Below are 22,606 nucleotides of genomic sequence, written 5' to 3'. Positions count from 1 at the left end.
ATAGGGTAGGGCATTTTTTTTATTTTGGGGGGCTTTGTTATTTTATTAGGGGGCTTAGATTAGGTGTAATTAGTTTAAAATTCTTGTAATATTTTTTTATTTTTTGTAATTTAGTGGGGGGGGTTGTACTTTAGTTTAGTTTTTTAATTGTATTTAATTGTAGGTACTTGTAGTTAATTTATTTAATGATAGTGTAGTGTTAGGTTTAATTGTAACTTAGGTTAGGATTTATTTTACAGGTAATTTTGTAATTATTTTAACTAGGTAGCTATTAAACAGTAAATATCTATTTAATAGCTATTGTACCTAGTTAAAATAAATACAAAGTTGCCTGTACAATAAATATAAATGCTAAAATAGCTACAATGTAACTATTAGTTATATTGCAGCTATATTAGGGTTTATTTTACAGGTAAGTCTTTAGTTTTATATAGGATTCATTTATTTAGTTAATTTAATGATAGTGTAGTGTTAGGTGTAATTGTAACTTAGGTTATGATTTATTTTACAGGTAAATTTGTATTTATTTTAGCTAGGTAGTTATTAAATAGTTATTAACTATTTAATAGCTATTGTACCTAGTTAAAATAAATACAAAGTTGCCTGTAAAATAAATATAAATCCTAAAATAGCTACAATGTAACTATTAGTTATATTGAAGCTATATTAATAGCTAGTAGGGGGCTTAGATTAGGTGTAATTAGTTTAAAATTATTGTAATATTTTATTATTTTTTGTAATTTAGTGTTTGTTTGTATTTTGGTACTTGTATGATGGATGGAAGACCTCTTCTTGCCCCGCTTGGATGAAGACTTCTGCCGGTCTGGATGTCCTCTTCTGCCCCATCGGATGAAGACTTCGGCCCGGCTGGGTGAACACGACTCAAGGTAGGGAGATCTTCAGGGGGGTAGTGTTAGGTTTATTTAAGGGGGGTTTGGGTTAGAGTAGGGGTATGTGGGTGGTGGGTTGTAATGTGGGGGGGGGGATTGTGTTTTTTTTTTTACAGGCAAAAGAGCTGTTTTCTTTGGGGCATGCCCCGCAAAGGGCCCTGTTCAGGGCTGGTAAGGTAATATAGCTGTTAACTTTTGTAATTTAGTATAGGGTAGGGCATTTTTTTATTTTGGGGGGCTTTGTTATTTTATTAGGGGGCTTAGATTAGGTGTAATTAGTTTAAAATTCTTGTAATTTTTTTTATTTTTTGTAATTTAGTGTTTGTTTTTTTTTGTAATTTAGTGGGGGGGTTTTGTACTTTAGTTTATTTAATTGTAGATAATTGTAGGTACTTGTAGTTAATTAGGTTTAATTGTAACTTAGGTTAGGATTTATTTTACAGGTAATTTTGTAATTATTTTAACTAGGTAGCTATTAATTAGTCAATAACTATTTAATAGCTTTTGTACCTAGTTAAAATAAATACAAAGTTGCCTGTAAAATAAATATAAATGCTAAAATAGCTACAATGTAACTATTAGTTATATTGCAGCTATATTAGGGTTTATTTTACAGGTAAGTATTTTGTTTTAAATATGATTCATTTATTTAGTTAATTTAATGATAGTGTAGTGTTAGGTGTTAGTGTAACTTAGGTTAGGATTTATTTTACAGGTAAATTTGTATTTATTTTAGCTAGGTAGTTATTAAATAGTTATTAACTATTTAATAACTATTGTACCTAGTTAAAATAAATACAAAGTTGCCTGTAAAATAAAAATAAATCCTAAAATAGCTACAAAGTAACTATTAGTTATATTGCAGCTATCTTAGGGTTTATTTTACAGGTAAGTCTTTAGTTTTAAATAGGATTCATTTATTTAACTATAGTAAACTTATTTCGTTTTATTTAAATTATATTTAAGTTAGGGGGTGTTAGTGTTAGGGTTAGACTTAGGTTTAGGGGTTAATAACCTTATTATAGTAGCGGCGACGATGGGGGCGGGAGATTAGGGGTTAATAATTGTAGGTAGGTGGCGGCGATGTTAGGGAGGGCAGATTAGGGGTTAATAAAATGTATTATAGTGTTTGCGAGGCGGGAGTGCGGCGGTTTAGGGGTTAATACATTTATTATAGTGGCGGCGATTTGCGGTCGGCAGATTAGGGGTTAATACTTGTAGTTAGATTGCGGCGACGTTGGGGGGAGGCAGATTAGGGGTTAATAACTATAATGTAGGGGTCGGCGGTGTTAGGGACAGCAGATTAGGGGTTAATAGCTATAATGTAGGCGGTGGCGATATCGGGTCGGCAGATTAGGGGTTAATACTTGTAGTTAGATTGCGGCGACGTTGGGGGGAAGCAGATTAGGGGTTAATAACTATAATGTAGGGGTCGGCGGTGTTAGGGACAGCAGATTAGGGGTTAATAGCTATAATGTAGGCGGCGGCGATATCGGGTCGGCAGATTAGGGGTTAATACTTATAGTTAGATTGCGGCGACGTTGGGGGAGGCAGATTAGGGGTTAATAACTATAATGTAGGGGTCGGCGGTGTTAGGGACAGCAGATTAGGGGTTAATAGCTATAATGTAGGCGGCGGCGATATCGGGTCGGCAGATTAGGGGTTAATACTTATAGTTAGATTGCGGCGACGTTGGGGGAGGCAGATTAGGGGTTAATAACTATAATGTAGGGGTCGGCGGTGTTAGGGACAGCAGATTAGGGGTTAATAGCTATAATGTAGGCGGCGGCGATATCCGATCGGCAGATTAGGGGTTAAATAATGTTATTATAGGGTTTGCGATGTGGGGGGGCCTCGGTTTAGTGGTTCATAGGTAGTTTATGGGTGTTAGTGACTTAGTGTACTAAATGGGTGTTAGTGTAGTAAAAACATACCGAATTTCGGAACGGAATAGAACCGAATTCAGCCGAATCCGAATAAATCCGAAACGAATTTATTCGGATCCGAATAAATCCGAAACAAATTTATTCAAATTTTGCCGAATCAGATTCGATCCGAAACGAAATTCTAAAAGTCCGAATCGATCCGAACCGAAAACGAACCGAATTTTTTAGCGGTGCACATGTCTACTATTAACCCATAAACCACAGTTCCCCGACATCGCCGACACAAACTAAACCTATTGACCTCTAAACGGCAGTTCCCAAATATCGCTGACACAAACTAAACCTATTAACCTCTAAACCGCAGTTTCCAAACATTGCCGACACAAACTAAACATATTAACCCCTAAAGCACAGTTCCCAAACATCGCTGACACTAACTAAACCTATTAACCCCTAAACTGCAGTTCCACGACATCGCCGACACTAACTAAACCTATTAACCCCTAAACCGCAGTTCCCAAACATCGCCGACACTAACTAAACCTATTAACCCCTAAACCGCTGTACCCCCACATCGCTAACCCTAACTAAACCTATTAACCCCTAAACCACCGGCCCCCACATCGTAACAACCTAAATTAAACTATATTAACCCCTAAACCTAACACCCCCTAACTTTAAGATAATTTAAATACACCTAAATTAAAGTTACAATTATTAACTACCTATTTAAAAATAAATACAAACTTACTTTTGAAATAAAAATAAAACCTAAGCTAGCTACAATATAACTATTTACTAACTAGTTAAAATAAATACAAACCTACCTGTGAAATAAAAATAAAACCTAAGCTTAAACTACAACCTAACATTACAAAAATAAAAAACCTAACATTACAAAAAAAATTAAAACTACAATTACAAAAAATAAAAAAAACTACCATTACAAAAAATAACAAATGAAATGATCCAAAATAATAAAAATTATTCCTATTCTAATACCCATTTAAAAAAAAACAAAAACAAAAAAACTAATCTATAATAAACTACCAAGGGCCCTTAAAAGGACCTTTTGTAGGGCATTGCCCTAAAGTTAAAAAAAAATCTACCCATTGCCCTGAAAAGGGCATTTGTATGGGCATTGACCTTAAAAGGGCATTCAGCTCTTTTACTGCCCTTAAAAGGGATTTACTTATATTATAAAATTTAGTTTTTCTCTTGGCATCCTTTGTTGAAGAGTGAGCAAGGAGAAGCAATGAACTGGGAACTAACTGAAGACATCAGGTGAGCAAATGACAAGAGCCAATGCTGATCCTACCTAACGTTTATTGTGTTGTGGGGGGTTTGCAGTTTAGGAGTTAATAGCTTTATTATGTGTAATGCGTTGTGGGGGGTTGGCGGTTTAGGGGTTAATAGGTTAATTAGGTATATTTGCGTTGTGGGGGTTTAGGGGTTAATAGTGTTGATAAGTAGTTGGCGATGTGGTTGAATGGCGGATTAGGGGTTAATAGTTTTATTAGTTATTGCGGTGGGGGTTGGCGGTTGACAGGTAGATAGATATTGCGTTAGGTGTTAGTATTTTCAGGGGGTTACTCTGCTTACATTTTCAGTGCAAGGCTGTCTGCGCCTGCCTATGTGTGGCGAGGTGAAAATGGAGTAAAATTTCTCCATTTTCGCCGCGTAAGTCCTTGCACTGAATATGTGATACCGATTTGCGATGCAGTCCTATGTTAGTTTATGGGAGTAAAAATAGCGGGCGAAGGGTGAAATATACGTGCCACATTTATATGCGGGGCCGTATATGTGATAGCAAAGTCGGACTAAAAACTATTGAATGCAAGGTACGCGTTTAAATATGGCTTACCTTGCATTCCTATTGGCTGAAAAGTTCCAATCAGCCTATAGGATGAGAGCTACTTAAATCCTATTGGCTGATTTGAATTAGCCAATAGGATTTTAGTAGCTCAAATCCTATTGGCTAATTCAAATCAGACAATTGGATTTTGAGTAGCTCTCATCCAATTGGCTGATTGGAGTTTTTTCAGCCAATAGGAATGCAAGGTACACCATATTTAAACGCGTACCTTGCATTAAATAGTCAGTGTACGGCAGCGATCGTATAAAGAGGATCCTCCCCGCTCCATGGCTCTGCGGTCGCCGGTGTTCAGTTCCGCGTCATCTCCACTCTGTGCCGGCTTAGTTCTGGATGAAGAAAGAAGATGTCGGCCGCTTGGAAGAAGACTTCACCGTGAGTACCTATTTTGGGGTTAGGCTTAGGCTTTTTTTTTGGGGGGGGGGTTATTTTATTTTTAATTAGGGATTTAATGGGCACTTGTAAAAGAGCTGAATGCCCTTTTAAGGCTAATGCCCATACAAATGCACCTTTAGGGGCAATTGATAGTTTAGTTTTTTTTTATTTTGGGGGTTTTGGTGCGTGGGTTTTTTTTACTGTTAGGGGGGACTTAGTATTTCTTAGAGGTAAAAGAGCTGTTTAACTTAGGGCAATGCCCTACAAAAGGCCCCGTTAAGGGCTATTGGTAGTTTAGATTAGATTAGGGGATGTTTTTATTTTGGGGGGGATTTTTTATTTTCATAGGGATTAGGTTTCATTTTTTTATTTTTGATAATTTGGTTTCTTATTTTCTGTAATGTTAGACTTTTTTATTTTTTAAGTAATGTTAGGTTTTTTATTTTAATTGTAATTTAGTATTTTTTAATTTTATGTAATTGGGGTTAATTTAGGGGGTGTTAGGTTAGGGGATTTAGTAATTTAATAATTTTTTTATGTTGTGGGGGGTTTGTGGTTTAGGAGATAATAGATTTTTTTAGGTTAATTGCGTTGTGGGTTGTTGGCTGTTTAGGAGTTAATAGATTTATTAGATTTATTGCGTTGTGGGGGTTTAGCAGATAAGGGGTTAATATGTTTATAACATACTTTGCTATGTGGGGGTTGGCGGATTAGGGGTTAATAGTTTAATTAGTTAGAGTGCAATATGGGGGGTTGGCGGATTAGGGGTTAATATATTTATTATTAGTTCCAATATGGGGGTGATGGCGGATATAGGAGTTTTATGCGTCAGCTTTATTTTTGGGAGGCGGGTTAGACTTTTACGGGAGATTTTACATTTTTTTTTATCTTCTTAGGCGCCGGCAGTTTCTAAAATGCCGTTAGTCACTGGCGACTCCAGAAATTTGTATTTGCGCACATTTCTGGACATCGCTTGTTTATCCGACTTACGGCAGTTTATGAACTGCCAGTGGGGTTTATTGGATTCCCCGATGTGCGAGGTTAATTTACGGACCACGCGGGTTTAAGCAGTTACGCTGAAGCCTGCGCCACATATGTAATCTCGCCCCAAGAGAGCAAAGCATTTTTGTACTAGAAGTAAAATGGAAAGTCTGTATGAAGTATATAAGTTAAAGGGACATTAAACCCAAAAAAGGAAAGAATAGCAAGAGAATGAAGCAAATTAGATAATAGAAGTAAAATGGTATTCTCTATCTGAATCTTGAGAGAAAAAATTTGGGTTTAATGTCCCTTTAAATTTTGACCTTACTTATATATATATATATATATTACAGGTTTTCTTACTATTACTTCATACTTGTTTTTAAAGGGGTGTATTTATGAGACAAATAATATCAGCTTTTTGATCTATATTATTCCAAGGACTGGGGAAAGCAACATATGTGTAACATGTCTCTATGATGAAGTCTGATGTCTGAGCAGTGCAATGTGTGCCAGTAGTGAGAAGGTTTTTTTAAAATACAATAGGGACTCTGCCACTTTGAAGATAAGCACTCACAGTTGGCCTAAAACAATAATTTTGTACTTTCTTTCCTGTTTTAAGATTTATTTTAAAACAAAGTATGAAATGTCAGAAAAACTCATGGCAGCCAGATCAGTTTGTATAAAAATCAGCTGCCTGCTTGCAGTATATTATAGGCTATATTTGACACAGGAAAGCATTTAATCATGAATGCTATCAGCGCACCACACCCATCTTTGTGAGCGCCAGCACCAAATATACAGAATAACCCTGAACTCTCACTGAACACAGACAGGTCTTCAAAGGAAAGTAAAGGGGGTTCCTCACATATTGCACTCAGGTTAGACATGTTCTTGGCTGCAAAAGTGAAGCAAAAATATGCAACTAGAGCATAAATATAACTCATTTCTAAGCACAAAACTATTTTCGGTTGGATTTTTTTCCATACATAATGCTTCAGCTTGTTGTTTCACCGATTGCATAAAGTCAATTGGCAAAGTCGTTCATAATGGACAGGCCAATAAATATTGAGCAAAATGGATATTTGAAGCAACTTGTGAGCTCCTCAAGTGGGTATTTTTTAATTTGTTTTACCAAATAGATGTCAAAGGCTTACAGAACAGTAGTAACCACACATCTATTCATAAAAAAACACAATTTCAAAACCACACAGATCTGAACTGAATGCATCATTTTAAATGTAAAATATTTTTCATTCATTTGCGGTTTTACCGTGTAGAGGGGTGGAGCTACTGCACTTTATGGAGTAGATTGAGAAGCAGCGGATGCTGCTATCTACCCCCATAGTTTCCGGGTTGCTGGAAACAGAAGTTAAGAAGCAGACCGCTGCTCCTTAACTTCACTGCCACCATTTAGGCGGCGGACTATAATCATCCCGATCAGATACAATTAACCTCAAATGTGCAGGGGGCAGAATTGCACAAGCATTTCACTAGAAATACTTGTGCAATGTTAAATGCCAACAGCGTATACTGTCGGCATTTAGCGATGTCGGGCGGACATGATTCGCTACAGTGAATCATGTCTGTCCGACATATGATAAATTGGCCCCTATAGCTCTCTTTACTGTTTGTTTTAATTATGTTACTACACACTGCTGCCACATAGTGTTTAAAATAGTGTACACTTCTGAGCTTAATTTAGTATTCTGTCATGGGACCTAATTTCTCTAAAGCTCTCTGGTACTTCAAATAATGATATATATATACAGTATATATACATTTAGCTTGAGAGATGTTTATTTCGCAAAGGAGGGTTTTGAAACAATATACTACAATGCAATGCTTAAAAAAAAGTGTGATTTCTGTCCATACTGGTGAGTTTTTAATAATCAGGCCCATGGAAAAAGTTTCAAACAAGAGATTTCATAGTATAGGAAAATAACATGAGTGTGCCTGCACATGTACACTCCCTTGCAAGTCATGGGGCAAGCATCCTGACTGGCTGTTTAAAGTTTCTGTACAGTGGGATGTGAATACTGAGGTAAATTTGAGGTAAAATATCTTATACATAGAGATGTTCAGGTGATATTTTCTAGTCAGCTTTTTACAGCTATTTTGCATCACTTTCCTGTGCTTCAACATTTGGGTATCATATCCCTTTAAAAAATTCTCCTTTTTTTTACAGGTAAAATCACATTTAACCCTTTGACTGCTAAGCCTTTTTTTACCCCAGCGCTGAGCCAATTTTGAACTTTTTTGCTACCTAGATTTAAAACTTAAATTTCATTGAGTGACCCACACAAATTATATATTGTTGTTTTTCAGCAGACACAGCAGATTCACAATATACCATTATTTCATTTATAATTCATGATATATGTGATAGCTGCGGAAATAAACTGAAAAAAATGTATGCACTGCTGTCACTGTGATCACCTTAGTAGATTGTCAATATGGCTATCCACAAGTGAAATAGGGGCCCATACGGGCTTTTGGGGTTATAATATAGATTATAGAGGCCCCATTGTTCAAAACAGAAACAAAAACACTTTTTTTCTTGCAAGGTGTTTACTGTTACCGCAGTAATCAGCCGGTGCTGATATGGTTATGTGATGTCCCAATAAACATTCTGTGAACTTGACGAAGTGGTGCTACTACTCCTTTGGATTTTTGGAGATTGAGTTTGGGGTGAGTGCAAAACCCTGGTAGCGTGCACCTGAATGCAGGCGTGCTGGACATTTTCTTTGGTTTAACCGCAGTGATCACCTGCCTATACAACATTAATATCTTTTTTTGACTTGTGTACCAGAAAATACATTTTATTAGGGGTCTCTAAGCATACCAGATTTATTTTCCATTGCACATATAGGGCCAGATTACCAGTGGAGTGCAAACGTTTGCGCGCGATTGATAAGGGGTTTATCACAGGTGTTTGTGCTCTTTGGGTTACCGCTGGTATTACAAGTTGAAAGCAAATGTGAATGCTTGAGCTGCGCTAGGTATCTTGCTGTGTCTATCGGCATCAGAACGAGGCTCCCATTGAAGCCTATGGAAGCGCACTCTCATCAGCATTTGGCTTCCGGGCAATGCGAACTCGAGGTTGCATTCGCATTGCGCCACACTTGTAATACTTGCGCACATTTATTATGTGTGCTGGTATTACTGAGTGGAGCACCAAATACAGCGCTCGCGTAATCACAAAATTGCTCTCTACTCGTAATCTACCCCTAAATGCCATAGACAAATGGACATCTGTGGAAGTTGAACTTAACTGGCTTTTGCCTTCTTTCAACCTAATCTGTTTTGTTATTATGATAATCGCGCACAAGCCAGACAAGCAAAAACAAATCTTAATAGAGACAATGAAAAAAAAATCAAAGCAATGTAAGTCATTTATAAAGAAAAACATATTCATTTAAGTAAACTCGATCTTTCGTCATGAAAGAACTGATAAGATGCACTTGCTTGATTGCTTCATTTTTGTTACAATCCAAAGGAATTCATTTATTCACAATCATCAGTTTATCAATGTTTTCATTTTGTTTTTATTTAAAAAAAAACAAAGAAAGAAAGAAAGAAAGAGAAAAGAAAGAAAGAAAAGAAAGAAAGAAAGAAAGAAAGAAAGAAAGAAAGAAAACCAGACTTATTACATTTTAATGTTGTTCCTCCTCTAGAAAACGTCTGTTTCCTTTATAAAATTAATAATCACTAATAATGGTTTTTTTTGGGGGGGTTTTCTAAACCTAAAGGCAAACCCTAAAAAATGTACTATATCTATATTGCACTATTGACTGTAGTTATTAGTTTACTGCATTTAAAACGTTTTGGGCATTAGTGCTAAAGATACTCACAATGCTAAAATTTAACGTTAAGGCGACAGAAAACACAAAGGACCAGATTACAAATTGAGCACAAATTATCGCTTCTGCGAAAGTGAAATTGCGCTCAATGTAGTAATACCAGGGCACGCAAATGTGCGCTGGTGTTACAAGGGAGGTGCAATGCGAACGCAACTTTGCATAGAAGCATTGCGTTCATGAGTTAGCGATCCCGTAGACTACAATGGGAGCCTCGTTCTCGTGCTGTCAGACAAGGCATAAGAACTAGCGCAGCAAAGGGGGTAAGTCACACAGCCATGGTCAGCAAAATTAAATATATATCTATATGAATATATACATATATATTTATGTGTTAATATGTGTATATACACATATTAACACATAAATATATATGTATATAAGCAAATACATATATATTTACAGGGAACACACAGTTCCCATAGACCGCAATGTAAAGGCACTGACTAGTGCAGAAATTTTAAAAAAAAGATGCTTCAATTGTTTATTTTTCACTATTCCTAATTGTGGGGGCAATTGGGGCACATTTATCTGATCTCTGGTTAAGTTTCTGAGCGCTAATTGCTACCGCAAGCCCGCTGTATTAATAACCAGCCACTTGTAATGGCTGGTTATTTATCGCGCTCCTGTAAACGATAAATAAGCACTTCACTTGTAATCTGGCCCAAAATCTTTCTTTCATGATTCAGATATAGCACCCAATTTTAAGCAACTTTTAAAAATACTTCTATTACCAAATTTTCTTTGTTTTCTTGATATCCATTTTGAAAAGCAGGGAGGTAATCTCAGGAGCGTGTACGTGTTTGTAGCACTATATGGCAGCAGTTTTACCCACCCCAATGTCGCCGCCACTATAATAAACATATTAACCCCTAAACCGCCGCACTCCCGCCTCGCAAACATTAGTTAAATATTATTAACACCTAATCTGCCGGCCCTAACATTGACGCCACCTACCAACATTTATTAACCCCTAATCTGCCGCCCCCAACGTCGCCACTATATTAAAGTTATTAACCCCTAAACCTAAGTCTAACCCTAAACACCCCCTAACTTAGATATAATTAAAAGAAATCTAAATAAAATTACTATAATTAACTAAATTATTCCTATTTAAAACTAAATACGTACCTGTAAAATAAACTCCAAGCCAGCTACAATATAACTAATAGTTACTTTGTAGCTAGCTTAGGTGTTATTTTTATTTTACAGGCAAGTTTGTATATATATTTTAACTAGGTACAATAGTTAGTAAATAGTTATTAACTATTTAATAACTACCTAGCTAAAATAAATACAAAGTCACCTGTAAAATAAAACCTAACCTAAGTTACAATTAAACCTAACACTACACTATAATTAAATTAATTCCCTAAATTAAATACAATTAAATACAATTAAATAAAATTATCTAAAGTACAAAAAAAACAAACACTAAATTACAGAAAATAATAAACAAATTACAAGATTTTTAAACGAATTAATCTAATCCCCCTAACAAAATAAAAAAGCCCCCCAAAATAAAAAAAAGCCCTACCCTACACTAAATTACAAATAGCCCTTAAAAGGGCCTTTTGCGGGGCAATGCCCCAAAGTAATCAGCTCTCTTACCTGAAAAAAAAATTACAAATCCCCCCCCAACATTAAAACCCACCACCCACACAACCAACCATACCCTAAAACCCACCCAATACCCCCTTAAAAAAACCTAACACTAACCCTTTGAAGATCACCTTACCGGGAGAAGTCCTCAACGAAGCCGGGAGAAGTCTTCCTCCAAGCCGGGCGAAGTGGTCCTCCAGATGGACAGAAGACTTCATCCAGATGGCATCTTTTATCTTCATCCATCCGGCGCGGAGCGGGTCCATCTTCAAGACATCCGACGCGGAGCATCCTCTTCAATCGATGGCTAACACAGAATAAAGGTACCTTTAAGTGACGTCATCCAAGATGGCGTCCCTTCAATTCCGATTGGCTGATAGCATTCTATCAGCCAATCGGAATTAAGGAAGAAAAAATCCTATTGACTGATGCAATCAGCCAATAGGATTGAGCTCGCATTCATACAGCTTTGTATATAAGATTCCAATTACCATCTTAAAGGGACATTAAGCACTTTGAGATTGTAATATGAAATGTTTTATAATGTATAGTAAAACCAAAATTTGATTTACCTTTATTTTTGTTTACCCATTCCCTTTTTCTATAAATTATCACTGCCAAGTTAAAATATAGGTTTCCCTATACAAACTCTTCTCTTCTACTGAGGACAATTAGGGACAGATACAGTTTGCAAATAATAACTGTAGAATATACAACAGTAATGATTTAATTGCAACCTTGTATTCTAAGTTGCAACAATGTATGTTTGCCTTTAAGAAAGTTGGTTGTAATAGACCCTGTGATAGGCTACTTAAACAATGTGTGTCAATGCAAGCGGTATCTGACAAAGCCCCGTGCCAGCCCACAAGGGGAGGTGCGAAACGCGTCATCAGTCTGCAGTGGAGAGCTCACCTGTGTGAGTGAAAGTTGGTGCTCTGTGTACCATGCTCCCCAGCACCTTTGGGAAGTTGTCGGCAGCCTGGATCTGCTAACAAGAGAGGTTGGAAGCGAGCCTAAACACAGTTCAGAAAGTACCGCAATCCTGTGGAAACTATCAGCATAGTGTGGTCGGTACTTCATTAAATAGTTCGGATCAGCAGCTTACGTTTGGCAGATCAAACCAGCATCAAAGGTTTAACATGAAAGTGGCCGGCGTTTACGCTAAATAGCTCTGGATCCATAAGTTAATCCTTCCTGGGTTTACCAGTGCGGTACTGTTACTTTTCATCTAACCTTCCTAATGGCTAGAGTTCTGCGGCCAAAGGGGTGCGTTAGCTACGCGTGTTTTTTTCCCCCCGCACCTTTTAAATACCGCTGGTATTTAGAGTTCACAGAATGGCTGCGTTAGGCTCCAAAAAAGGGAGCATAGAGCATATTTACCGCCACTGCAACTCTAAATACCAGCGTTGCTTACGGACGCTGCCAGCTTCAAAAACGTGCTCGTGCACGATTCCCCCATAGAAAACAATGGGGAAGTTTGAGCTGAAAAAAAACCTAACACCTGCAAAAAAGCAGCGTTCAGCTCCTAACGCAGCCCCATTGTTTACTATGGGGAAACACTTCCTAAGTCTGCACCTAACACCCTAACATGTACCCTGAGTCTAAACACCCCTAACCTTACACTTATTAACCCCTAATCTGCCGTCCCCGCTTTCGCTGACACCTGCATATTTTTTTTAACCCCTAATCTGCCGCTCCGTATACTGCTGCAACCTACATTATACCTATATACCCCTAATCTGCTGCCCCTAACACCGCCAACCCCTATATTATATTTATTAACCCCTAATCTGCCCCCCACAACGTCGCCGCCAGCTACCTACAATAATTAACCCCTAATCTGCCGATCGGATCTCGCCGCTAGTCTAATAAATGGATTAACCCCTAAAGCTAAATCTAACCCTAACACTAACACCCCCCTAAGTTAAATATAATTTAAATCTAACGAAATAAATTAAAGGGCCATAATACCCAAATGTTTAAACACTTGAAAGTGATGCAGCATAGCTGTAAAAAGCTGACTAGAAAATATCACCTGAACATCTCTATGTAAAAAAGAAAGATATTTTACCTCAAAAGTTCCTCAGTAGCCACCTCCCATTGTAAAGGATTTCTAAGCAGCATTTTAGTGTGTTTGTCCTGGGACATCTGAAGGGACTAGCATCGTGCACTCTCATATTATTTCACCAATCAGGTAAAGGAAGCTTACTATGAAATCTCATGAGAGTTAAGTCAAATCTCATGAGATCACAGTAAGAGTTCATGACCTCAGCACTCCTGATGCTGATTGGCTGCTGTTCATTTCTTAATTTTTTTAATTTTTTTTACCTGCAGCTGGGAGCAGTTGAGTATAACTTTTTACACAGAACTTACTCTGCTGAGCTGAGGAGATTGTGAGGTAAAATATCTTCCTTTTTTACATAGAGAAGCTCAGGTGATATTTTCCTGTCAGCTTTTTACAGTTATACTGCATCAGTTTCATCAGTTTCAAGTGATTTAGCATATGAGTATTATGTCCCTTTAACTCTTATTATATAAATTATTCCTATTTAAAGCTAAATACTTACCTGTAAAATAAACCCTAATATAGCTACAATATAAATTATAATTATATTGTAGCTATTTTAGGATTAATATTTATTTTACAGGCAACTTTGTAATTATTTTAAACAGGTACAATAGCTTTTAAATAGTTAATAACTATTTAATAGCTAAAATAGTTAAAATAATTACAAAATTACCTGTAAAATAAATCCTAACCTAAGTTACAATTAAACCTAACACTACACTATCAATAAATTAATTAAATAAACTACCTACAATTACCTACAATCAAACCTAACTAAAGTACAAAAAATAAAAAAGAACTAAGTTTCAAAAAATAAAAAAATATTTACAAACATTAGAAAAATATTACAACAATTTTAAACTAATTACACCTACTCTAAGCCCCCTAATAAAATAACAAAGACCCCCAAAATAAAAAAATGCCCTACCCTATTCTAAATTAAAAAAGTTCAAAGCTCTTTTACCTTACCAGCCCTGAAAAGGGCCCTTTGCAGGGCATGCCCCAAAGAATTAAGCTCTTTTGCCTGTAAAAAAAAACCATACAATACCCCCCCCAACATTACAACCCACCACCCACATACCCCTAATCTAACCCAAACCCCCCTTAAATAAACCTAACACTAAGCCCCTGAAGATCTCCCTACCTTGTCTTCACCTCACCGGGTTCAGTGATCGGTCTAGAAGAGGGTCCGAAGTCTTGATCCAAGCGGCGGCTAAAGAACTCCATCATCGGGCTGAAGTCAGAAGTCCATCATCGGGATGAAGTCTTCTATCAAGCCGCATCTTCAATCTTCTTTCTTCCGGAGCGGAGCCATCTTCTTCCCAGCCTACGCGGATCCAACCTCTTCAAGCGACACCTACTCACCGAATGACGGTTCCTTTAAATGACGTCATCCAAGATGGCGTCCCTCGAATTCCGATTGGCTGATAGGATTCTATCAGCTAATCGGAATTAAGGTAGGAATATTCTGATTGGCTGATGGAATCAGCCAATCAGATTCAAGTTCAATCCGATTGGCTGATCCAATCAGCCAATCAGATTGAGCTCGCATTCTATTGGCTGATCGGAACAGCCAATAGAACTAGGTAACTAGGTAACTATTAAATAGTTATGAACTATTTAATAGCTATTGTACCTAGTTAAAATAATTACAAAGTTGCCTGTAAAATAAATATTAATCCTAAAATAGCTACAATATAATTATAATTTATATTGTGGCTATATTAGGGTTTATTTTACAGGTAAGTATTTAGCTTTAAATAGGACTAATTTATTTAATAAGAGTTAATTTATTTTGTTAGATTTAAATTATATTTAACTTAGGGGGGTGTTAGTGTTAGGGTTAGACTTAGCTTTAGGGGTTAAAAAATTTATTATAGTAGCGGTGAGCTCCGGTCGGCAGATTAGGGGTTAATGCTTGAAGTTAGGTGTTGGCGATGTTAGGGAGGGCAGATTAGGGGTTAATACTATTTATTATAGGGTTATTGAGGCGGGAGTGAGGCGGATTAGGGGTTAATAACTTTATTATAATAGCGGCGCGGTCCGGTCGGCAGATTAGGGGTTAATAAGTGTAGGCAGGTGGAGGCAACGTTGAGGGGGGCAGATTAGGGGTTAATAAATATAATATAGGGGTCGGCGGTGTTAGGAGCAGCAGATTAGGGGTACATAAGTATAACGTAGCTTGCGGCGGCGTGCGGACGGCAGATTAGGGGTTAAAAAATTTAGAGTGGCGGCGATGTTGGGGGACCTCGGTTTAGGGGTACATAGGTAGTTTATGGGTGTTAGTGTACTTTAGAGCACAGTAGTTAAGAGCTTTATAAACCGGCGTTAGCCCAAAAAGCTCTTAACTACTGACTTTTTTCTGCGGCTGGAGTTTTGTCGTTAGACTTCAGCCAAGACTCTAAATACCGGCGTTAGAAAGATCCCATTGAAAAGATAGGATACGCAAATGGCATAGGGGGATCTGCGGTATGGAAAAGTAGCGGCTGCAAAGTGAGCATTAGACCCTTTCCTGACTGACTCCAAATACCAGAGGGCGGTAAAAACCAGCGTTAGGAGCCTCTAACGCTGGTTTTGACGGCTACCGCCCAACTCTAAATCTAGCCGTAAGTGATTTGAGCATGCACCTGCACTAAGTGCTCAAACTGCTGCAGGAACTTTCTGTTGCTTTGGGGATCTCTGGAAAGCAAAAGCACTAAGTACCCTCTCCTTATCAGAGACTCAGTGTTGCTTTTCCTTAGAAGAGTACACAAAGGCATGTGAAATTCTCCATTTTGGTATTAGATGTTTTACCTGTTTATGCTGATATTTATACTGCACACTGGTAGTTATTTCTAGTGGATATTTTCATTCACTTGTCTTCCGCTGTTTTAACACTTAAGTTTTTGTTTTTTTTGCAGCCTGGGTCATGCTTTGACTTCTTGTATGAATAACATGAGACCTTCTTTATATGGTATATTTATATATTTATATGGTATGACATATTTCAAAACTCAAGTCAACTATTTACAATCTACAAAGTTCCATATCTGAGCTCAATTTTAACGATTATTTAATTCCCATGAAATCATTTATTTTTTTCAATAAATTAAAATAATATTTCACTTTAAACTAGACATGTGCAGGGCAAAAAAATTTGGTTCGGTTCCGATCGATTCGGATTTTTTTGAATTTCGGTTTGGATCGATTTGAATTCGGAAAAATTTCAATCAATTCAGTTCGGATTCGTTGCGGATTCATTCGAATTCGAATGAATTCGGCTGGATTCAGTTCGGTTTGGAAATTCGGAATTTCGGTAAGTGTTAGGTGGGATGTGCTATGTATTAGACTAGTATTACGCACTGTATATTAGGTGTAACCCATAGCAGAGTGATATAACCTAATATACTGTACAATACTAGTGTAATCCATGGCCATCCAAATCTACCGAATAAATCTGAATAAATCCGAACTAATTCGGATTTATTCGGTAGATTCGGCAGTATTTTAATTCGGAAATTCGAATCGATCCGAGTCCCGAATTTACCGAATTCGGTCGAATTTCCGAATCGATCCGAAACGAATCGCACATTTCTACTTTAAACACATGACTGGTTATCGTTCTGATGGGCTGGAAGACACAATCACTTATTGTGGTTACATTTTCATTTTTCATGCCTTACCATATCCTTTATCTCTAGGTAATATTTTGCATTAAAGGAAATACTGACATTTACTATTGGGTATGTCCTTTTTTTATCAAGATTCCTGGTACACCCGTTATAACTCAATGTTTCAGTTTGATATGATTCTAAGTTATGGACACCATCATATTGGTTTAATAGCTTCTTGTTTATATTTTTCTGTTAGAACTTGTTTTGTTTTTTTTCTTTTATTAAACAAGAAAAAGATAGGAATTCCTAGGGCAATGTAAGTGAGAATGTTCATTAAACGCTACATTTTGCTCAAGTCCATCCTCTTCTTAATATCATCATCGGTCCAATTTTGTTCCAAGCCTTCCTTTAGTACTCCTGGGACTATTAGGCTTGGAACAGAATTGGATCACAAGGGAAACATATGAATGGCTACAAGTGGACCATCCTGTATGCCCAATCCTTTATACCCTCCCAAAGCTGCATAAGAGTCTGTCCAAAACCCCTGGCCGACCGATTGTATCCGCCAGAGGATCTCTACTGAGTCCTTTGGCCCAGTGGGTTGAATACTATTTACAACCACTTGTGAAACAGATGAAGTCATATGTTCGAGACTCCACGGACATACTGAATCTACTGTCTGAGTTTGGTGATGTTAGAACAAATCGAATGACTTCCTAGTAACTATGGACGTCACAAGTCTGTACACAATCATCCCACACCTGGATGGGATGGAGGCAGTCCGAAAGGCCCTATCAAGATACCCATATGTGGGACCTGAAGCTGAGTACATCATAAAGATTCTGCACCTCTGTTTGGCCTATAACTACTTTAGGTTCGAAACAAGGTACTTCCAGCAAATTACAGGAATGGAGATGGGGTCGAATATGGCCCCCTCATATATGAATCTGTACATGTAGGAGTATGAAATTAATGTAATGAGGGTCCATGTAAATCCTAATATCATCGTGTACAAGCAGTACATAGATGATATCCTGTTAATCTGGAGAGGCGAGGAAGAGGATCTCAATGTGTGGTTGAACATATTGAATAACCAAACATCTGTGAAGTTTAAAATGACACACAGCAGAAATTAAGTAGATTTCCTTGACCTAAGGATTTATAAGACTGACAGAAACTCTTTGCTTCTAGTGAGCAGCTGCCATCCACCCTCTCTGCTCAGAGCTATAACTAAGGCACAGATGTACAGAGTGGTAAGGAACAACTCCCAGAGAGATGAAACACAAACACAGTTACAGGAGATGGCGGTCAAGTTCTCACAGAGAGGATATACTTTTGATATCATCAAGGTAGCCCAGAGAGCAGCCAATAAAAGTGTAAGGACAGAATTATTGGCAAACCAAGGGCAAAGGAACACTGAAGAACGGATGACATTCGTCACTACCTACACTCCTGCAACAGATGTGTTGGCTAAATTGATAGGGAACACTGGAGATTACTGACATCTTAGACAGCACTCCCATTACAGAAATTTGTACCTCCAAGGATGGGATATAGGAGAGGTTCTAACCTACAAGACCTACTGATGAAGACAGATCCTAAACATGCTTATACCAAAGAAGTATGGCTACAAACCCATAATCCAGGATGTTTCAAGTGCATTAGTTGCACAACTTGCAATTACATGATTCAAAGTACCACATTTCATCATCCACATTCTAATCGCAGATACAAGATTACATTTAATCTCACTTGTTCCACTAAATATGTGCGTCTCTGGTAAATACTATGTGGGTAAAACCAATGATGATATTAAGAAGAGGATGGCTAACCATCAGAGTGCCATTAGAACAGCGTTGGATAAAAAGAAGACAGACCAACCAGTGGCGAGACACTTTTTGGAGATGAACCATACGGTGAAGGATCTGCGCTTTGTGTTGATTGACCATACACCCCCCCTGGGACGGGGTGGAGATAGGAAGAAGAAATGATTACAACTGGAGACAAAATGGATATACACCTTGGGGACTGTACATCCAGGTGGACTGAATAATAATGTGGACTGGCACAGTTTCCTGTAAACAGGAAACACATAAGTACACAAGTTCACTACCATATTCCAAGATGACATGAAGTTATGGAATTCCAGAGGGAGCCTCGATAGTGAGTTTATGATGACCCTGGACTTCCTTATCTGCTGTTATCTAGAAATTAACCATAGGTAATAGTTCACCATTTTCAATCTGGCCCCTATTTTTTACTATGATCTGCTTTCAGATAAAGATGTTTCTAGAGACGATGTACTGGCTTGGAATCTTTATACTCCCTTATCAATTGGGCATTTCCTTTATGATTTGGTTAGATTACCTAATATTGCATGTAAAATTATGTATATCTATCATTTTTATATAGTTTGATCTTGTTACATGGGGTTTGTGGCAACATTTTCAGTCCTACACAATAATAGCTGATTGGTCTCAGCCAGTGACTCATATGATGACAGAGTTAGACACGCCCCCATTCATCAATCTGGGTTAACATCCACCAATAGTATGTATATCAATGTAATTTACACTTAGTATAAGTTCGTAGCTAGAGACCTCATATAAGTTGATATCATTTAAATGCTGTAAATATTGATATTTTGCATAGTGAGTATAGATCATAGCCAGCCATAACTACTTGCTGTTAGTGATCACTGGCTACATACTAGTGTATGATGGGGATTGCGGCTTGATATAGGATCGTAAACAAGGCCGTCTGATTGGCTGATCCTGGTGATTCAGAGGATGACCTCACTAGACAGGCTCCCCAGCTCTCACTATCAGATTTCTCCATCCTGCCAGAGTTTGGTAATGGTGTCTATGATGTATTAACCCTTTCAGTGCTAACAACGGCTCTCAGCCATCGCAGAGTTTCCCACTCAGGTGCTAACGACGGCTCAGAGTCGCCGCTAGCACTCTCCTACCCCGGCAATCGGGTCTGTATAATGACAGGCATCACTGGGGTTCAAGTTTTGTGCGGTGACGTCATGCGCAATGACGCGATGACGTCACCGCACAACTTTATTTAAAAATGACAATGACAAATATAGGGAAATGGGCATGCTGCTTAGAAGCCTGTATCTCAGGCATCTAAGCAGCTACAGACCCCCAAGAAAATATCTGAAAAATATATTGCAAAAAATTAAAAATTAAAAATCCCTTAAATCAGCTTAGCACCCAGATGGGAAAGTGCTTAGCACTCAAACTGTTAATAATGTTTGTGCTTTCATGCTGCTATGTTAATAAAAAGAGACACAGAGAAGGATATGATACATATTTTTATAGGGCATAACTGATTATGGGTTGACGTTTTTTATTGTACCTGATTAGGTGTATATATATTTTAAATGCGGATCTCCATTGTTTCTATATATGTTTGGTCATAATTTATACACAATGTACACAGGGGCTATATCTAGAAACAAATTTGTTCACGTGTGACACTTATTACAAATTATTATGCTTATTAAGTTGTGCTTTATGATGATAGTATCCTGTAAGATACTTTTGTGATTGGTTGTTGAGGAAGTAGGAGTAGCCTGTAATATTATTTAAACACTGTTTTTGTCACTTTATGGTTGTCTGAGGAAGGGGTGAATGCCCTGAAACGTCACGCATTAAAGTTTGCTGTGTCTTAAATCCAGAGAATGCAAATATTGGAGTTGTATATATTAAAAAAGATGATGGGAGGATCTGGGCGCTACACTACATACAGCTCTCTAAAGGATAGTGATTAATGGAAATATAAAAAAGATAAATTGCACAATATAACTAAACAATAATAAAATTAAAATAAATCAAAGTTATAGAAAAATTAATAGATCAATGCATCCATAATGAATCATACGAGTCCTATGTGATAATGCAGTCTTTTGAGAATCAGTCTTACTTGAAACATGTGTATTTAAAAACAAAGTAGCACTGTGTTTCCCTGTGGGCGATATTTGCAGCCTCTTGAATGGGACCCCCACGTCCCACAACGAAAGAAGCGAAATCTGTAAAAATGAGATTAAACAGAAGGCGATACCATGGCTCAAGCATAACATTGGAAATAAAAAATGCAAGACATACTGGAACTCACAAGAATAAAAAGTAAAAAACATCAATGTGACTTAGCAGAAATTACGGATAGCCACTGGTTCTTCTCCTAGCATATGCTAATGGTAGAGATCACACCACAGACCTAAAGAGATGCAATTCCAAAGCCTGAAAGGAAGGGTTGTATAGTGCAGAAAGCCATACCTGTTTCATCTTCCTACGGGGAGACTTTCTCAATATATATTTATATATATATATATATATATATATATATATTATATATATATATATATATATATATAAAGGGGTGGAAAAATATCACTATGGTTTATTAGTCAGAGGTTAAAAGCCAATAACCCATAGTGAAAAAACTACTAGTCTATTTAATGATAAAGATAGGAAAAAGTCATCCTTTGCCATTTCTTAGTCTTAGTATTGGTGCAATAGAACTGTTTTGTTTTCTTATTTGTTTTGTTCTTTTTTTGACTAATTGATAATTGAGTACCAGTTATGTATAATGCTATGTTTTTTGCTGCTCTTTCATACAACCAATAGAAAATGTTTGAAGTCCAGTTGCTTCTGTGCTGCCTATAAACTCGTTACCAGTAATTAAATACAAAAAATGCTCTTTTAAAATAGAACTTTCTTTCTAATGACACGGTCAGTCCACGGATCATCATCAATTACTGTTGGGAATATCACTCCTGGCCAGCAGGATGTCAAGGTGCTAGGAATCAGACTGAGACAAGTAGTGCAAAAATAATCACACCTTTATTAATAACAAAAATAATAAAAAAGTCCATAAGTCAAATAACAAGCCAGGAGTCAAAACCAGAGCCAGGCGAGTAGTCAGACGAGCCGGAATCAGGAACAAGGAAAACAGCAAAGTCAGGAACAAGCCAGGGATCAGGAACCAGAAGAGACGTCAGACTAGCCAGGTAATACACAGGAACTCACAAATAGGTCTGAGACAATGCAAGTGCAAAGCATACTGAACAGAGGCCCTTTAAATAATAATTGATGACATCACAATTCTGAGACTGCAACCTGTCTCACACGGATGATGTACAACAGTCTGGCCATAAGAGGGCGTGCAGGAAATGAGCAGCATCACATACTCTGAACCAGATTTAGCAAGAAAGGTGAGTAAAATGGCTGCCAGCAGCACATGGCAACAAAGCAGGGAAAACCTGACAGTACCCTCCCCTCAACAACCCCTCCCACACAGGAGGACAAAAATCTTATTGGAGAAATGGGCATGGAAGGCACGGAGGAGGGTGGGAGCATGAACATCAGAGGAGGGAACCCATGAACGCTCCTCTGGACCGTAACGCCTCCAGTGAACCAAATACTGTACGTGACCCCTGGACATACAAGAGTCAATAATGCTGCTTAC

The sequence above is a fragment of the Bombina bombina genome, chromosome 5 (assembly GCF_027579735.1).
Source record: "Bombina bombina isolate aBomBom1 chromosome 5, aBomBom1.pri, whole genome shotgun sequence".
Classification (NCBI taxonomy): Eukaryota; Metazoa; Chordata; class Amphibia; order Anura; family Bombinatoridae; genus Bombina; species Bombina bombina.
This window is presented reverse-complemented; position numbering follows the sequence as displayed.